Below are 5,467 nucleotides of genomic sequence, written 5' to 3' on the forward strand. Positions count from 1 at the left end.
CAAGCTGGAAGTAGCACAAGAGAGTCTGGTATTCTAACCAAGTCAGCTCTAACTTCAAACAAAAAAAGAAAAATATACGTATGAATGTCGTATCGATGATAATTGTATATAATATATGCTGGGCTTATTAGGGTATGGTGAATCACACCTGTAACTGTCGCACTCTGGAAGGCAGAGGCAGAAGACTGACAAATTCAATCCTAGCCTCGAGAATGTAGTGATTTGTTGAGACCCTGTCTCAAAAATAAACAAGGAGTGGGGATATAGCTCAGTGAGAAGGCCCTTAGTACTGGAAAAAACAAAAGTACTGGATTTATAACCTTAAAATCTTTTAGATGAGATGGGTCAAATGATCAAAACTTGACTGCAACTTTAAACCATTTCACCAACTCTTTTTGTATTACGCCACTGACGAATTTACAGTATACTCCGAAAGTCACAGGTCAGAATTCTTGGCCTCAGTGGTTTGGATATGGTTTTTAAAGATGCCTGTAGACACTTATTTTTATAGTTTAAGCCTTAGAAACTAACTAATAATTGTTTGTGGAAATCCCTTCAATTTTGTGCAAACTGCAAATATCCTCCACAATTCTATTTTTGGTGGGAGATTTGGGAGTACCCAATCTTAAAAGCATTTTTCATTTCTTGCTACTGATTGGTTGCTGCTCTGTAACCCATTTCTGGCAGACTTAACCAGCATTCCTGCATCATAACACGTTCTAGCTATCTCCAGTGTTCTCGGTTTTGTTCTTTAAGCCCTAACGTCCCTAAGATTCAGCCAAAACAGCCTGTATCTGCTAAGGCATTATTAGTATTCAATTAGGTTGCATAACAGCAGGACACATAGCATATTTAGGGTTTAAACTAAAAGAATAGGTTCTGGGGCCAGGGAGATAGCTCAGTAGAATAAGCATTTGCCTGGCATGCACAAGTTCCTGAGTTCAGTCCCAGGCACCACCAAAAATAAATAAATAAATTAAATAAATAAAAAATAAAAGAATAGGTGCTTATACACATTTTTGGGGGTCCATATCTGAAATTTGCAGTTTTTCACAATTCGCAGGTGCTCTAAGAATGTATCCCCCATGAATTTTGAAGGTTTATTGGCTAGCTGAATGTGATGTTGGGAGGTGGAACCTAATTGGAGGAGGTGGGTCATTAGGGGTGTGGCATGGAAGGGTGGATCTCCCTCCTCCCCCCTTGATTTCTCTCAGATTTCTACAGCCCTGCCATGAGCTGTCTCTCCTCTGCCATGGCCATGCCCCTGTGTCATGCTGCACTGCTGTGGAAGTAGCTGACTATGCACTGAAACCTCTGCAAGCTATGAGTCAAACCTTTCCTCCTTCAGCTTGTGGGTGTTGGGGATTGTGTCTCAGTGAGGAGAGAGTGACTAAGACACCTGCCTTCTCCATGCCCTCTTGTTTAGCTAGTTTCCCTTCTCCTTTCTTGATGTAAAGCTATCCTTAATTTCCAAAGGGCTCTGAAGACTCCATGCAAGGAAGACTGATGCTCCAAACTGCATCTACTCCCTGCCAAGAGTCAACACTCTAAGCTAGAGCTAACCTGAATTCTAGCTCTGAAGTAGGTTTTTTTTTTTTTTTTTGTGGAACTGGGGATTGAACTCAGGCCCTTGCGCTTGCCAGGCAAGCACTTATTCTACTGAGCTAACTCCCTGGCCCCAATCTGAAGTAGTTTTTATCCTGTGTCTTCCATCTCACCTCCACACCCAGCAGACCACAAAACCCCACACATCAAGGGTTTCTTTTTTGTATAACTTCAAGTCCTATCACAACAAGTTCCTAACTTCTTCTGGAACCTTTTCTCTCACAAATATCCTGTGATCCTGAGTTTTCTCACAAATTAAAAATAAAAACAAAAACCTTTATCCCAGTATTGGGGTGGGAGAATTCAGTGTTTGACAAGACATAGGAATTCTATAGAAAAGGAATGCAGGAAAAAAACTGTTCACAAATGGGGGCCATAAGGTGTGGGCTTCTTCATCACAGAGTAAATGAGAAATTGAGATCCCGCCTTTTCATAGTTTTAGCATTGAAAGCACCACATTCCTGGGTATTCCTCAGTCTTGGCATAGGATTGGTGACCCTATATCGTTACCTGAGTCCTGGGTCCCCATGCTGTCCTTTAGCCAGGTGACACAGGCTCAGCTTCGCTCTGTACCCTGCGCCCCTTTTGCTGTGCTGTCTGCTCCCTGGTCATCTGAGACATCAGAAGCTAACAAGCCACCCAGGCTGATAGCAGTGCCTCATGTTTCCCTTAATTACTTGTTACCTGGGTTCAGTTTCTCCCTCTTATCCAAGCCATCTGCAGTTCAGCAGGCTCTGTGATTCTTATCAACTAAAATTATAAGGGGTTTGAGCAGAACTTTTCATTCTCCTCCTACTTCAGTTGTGCTTAAGGTTCCTTTACCACTGGGTGGGGGGCTGAAACTTGGCTGAGGTGTCGCTGTAAGGAGACCCATGCAATCTTGCATTCCTCCAGTGAGACAACCGAGCTTGCTCTGCTCACAGCATCCTGGTGGATGTCGACACAACCTAAAATAGGTAGGTACCTACTGGCTAAGCAAGGTAAAAGGAAGGATAAAGACTTTTTTCTTTTGGCTTTTTGAGCCAGTCTTTCACTATACAGTTTAGGCTGACCTTGAACTCCCTTTGTAGCCCAGGCTGGCCTTGAACACCTAACAAGCCTCCTGGGATTACAGGAGTGAGCTGCCATACCTGGCTAGGAAAGATAATTTCTTTATATTTGTTTATTTATTTATTTATTTATTTATTTTTTATTTGAAGTACCAGAGATTGAACTCAGGACCTTGCACTTGCCAGGCAAGTGCTTATTCTATTGAGCTATCTCCCTGGCCCAGTAATTTCTTTATGAATAGTTTTCTCTTGAAATGTCTTGCTTCTCTTCAACTTTGACATCAAGCATAAGCTGATGTGAAGATCTAAATTAATTATAATCAGCCACAACAACCAAAAAGAAACCAGGTGGAGTTACCAGGTTGTGAACCAGCCCCCATTCTAAGAATGCCATGAATTAGACAAAGCTATGGAGAAGAGAAGGATGCTAAGGTGCGATTTTTAAAATTTAACTTATTTAGACTTAATACATAGCTTAATCTTATCTGAGTTAAATTAATTCATAAAATTCTTGCCTCAAGTGTTGATAGTTTCACTTACTCCATGTTATGCTGAATTGAATGATGCTCTTTCAAAAAGCTGCCTACGTCATTTTAATTTTTATTAGGCAAATCTCATCATAGGACACTGGGGCTGTTTTGAAATTCAGACTTAGTGTTTATGTGAATTTCCAGGAGAGCTTGTTAAATACTAATTCTGCAGTCCTATTCCACAGGTTCTGATGTGGGGGCCTAGAAGGGGTGCGGGGGTCTCTGGCCTTAGAAAGAATCAGCCTGAGGCTGATGATAGAAGGATCTCCATAGCCTTGCTGCTTGCATCTGCTATCCTGATGCCATCTGGGGTGTTTCAGGAATGCAAAATTCCAGCCTCTAGCCCACTTCTCCTGAATCCAGATCTACACCTTGATAAGATCCCAAGGGCACCCAGGTGCACACTAGGGTCTGAAGAGCACACTTCAGCAAACAACTTCAGGGCAATTCAGAAATCAGAACCAGGCAAGAGACACACGTAAGTGGAAACCTAGAGCAAGCTTTCTTTCACCTGGTCCAAACTTTCAACTGTAGTGAGAGTATAAAGCCAGCCAGAGCAGAAAACGAAAAGGTTATGTAGAATGAAACTAAGTTATAAATCATTTTGAAAGTCAGAAGTAGAACTTGCTCTGTATGAATTGAGTAGATGCTAATTATTGCCCCTACTCAATAAATATTTGTTAGATAAATGTATTTTCATGTGAGAGGGACTACAGGGGTATTGTGTGCACTAACTTGCACTAAAAAAGCTCCTGAATAAGCCAGAGGTCTAGGTAAGTGTGAGAATAGATAAATAAAGCTCTTTCACACACCAACCGATAGGTACTCATTAGGTGTTCACTGTGTACCCAGATTGCTTTTCCGGCTCTGTCAGGGGAATGAAAGCTAATATAAAGGAGACTTTTAGATGACAATGAAATGTCCTGATGTTATGCAGGCATCTGGTGTTTGCAACCAGAGTTTAAAGCAAGGGGAGCAGGATGCAAGAGTCAGCAGTGCTTAGTAGAGAGGCAGGGAGGGAGCTGATGAGGAGTGTGGGTGGCAGTTCATGAGCCTGCCAGAAACCCTTCCTAGGAAGGGGAGTGCACACACCATCACACTGAAAATGAATATGATTTGTCTGTGAGATGGAGAGGTGCCTGGGCCTGAACTTGTAACTGTGGTGAAAGTTTAAATCCAGCCAGAGCAGAAAACGAAAAGGTTATGCAGAATGAAACTAAATTATAAATCATTTTGAAAGTCAGAAGTAGAACTTGCTCTGCATGGGTTGAGTAGATGCTAGTTATGGCCCCTGATAGCTGTTCTTTCTTTTTTTTTTTTTTTTTTGCTTGTAAGAGGTTGTTGTTTTGGTTTTTAACTTGGACCCTTTGCTGACAAAAACAGAGAAAATATTTGCCAGGCTCCTTTGCAGGGGGTGCGATCAAATGACTATGATTCCACTGATGGGACATGAATCGAAATGTCAGCTGTGATTTCTCTTTAAAAATGGAGGGCACACAGCCTTCTTTCCATCTCTCCCTTTTTTGTTAACTGAATAGTGATGGAGTCCAGACAGTCATTTTGGACCCAAGGAAAGGAAAGTCACAAGTTAAAATGACCAGGCCATATGAGCCTGGGCTGCTTTCTATGGCCTCTAACATGATAAAGACCATGCATGAGATGTGACTTTCTTAATCTGTTAATACTGTATTTTGGATTTTATTGCCATTCATAGACAAACATGATACAAATAAAACATGAAATTTAAAGTAAAAAATGCAGGATGTTATGCAATTCGGCACTGTTGTGCTTTGGATAAGTGTCCCCTGAAGACTGCGTTAAAGCCAGTGGCTGCTACTGGGAGGTGGTAGAACCTTTCAGAGGTGGCCCCCAGTGAGAGCAAGTTAGGTCCCTTGCCCTTGGAGGGAGTGCTGGGACCTCAGCCCCTTCCTCTTCCTCTCCATAGCATGCTGACCATGGGTTAAACAGGTCTATCCCACCGCTGTCTCCCACTACACTGTGCTGCCAGAGATCCAAATCAACAGGAGTGTCTAGTCATGGACTAGATCTCCAAAACCATGAGCCAGGATAAATCTTTTCATTTTAAAAGTTGACTTAATTTGGGTATCTTCTCCAGTAACAGAAAGCTGACTAACACAGATATTGCCCTGGCTCCATCTCTTACAAACCCTAAGACCCAGAGACATCAACTATCTAACTAATGTCCCACAGCCTTTGTTTCTTAACTGTAAAATAGGAAGATGTTCCTCAAGGATAGCTGTGAAAAGCAAATGCTAATATATA

This window comes from Octodon degus, unplaced genomic scaffold (assembly GCF_000260255.1).
Source record: "Octodon degus isolate 3935 unplaced genomic scaffold, OctDeg1.0 scaffold00017, whole genome shotgun sequence".
NCBI classification, from domain to species: Eukaryota; Metazoa; Chordata; class Mammalia; order Rodentia; family Octodontidae; genus Octodon; species Octodon degus.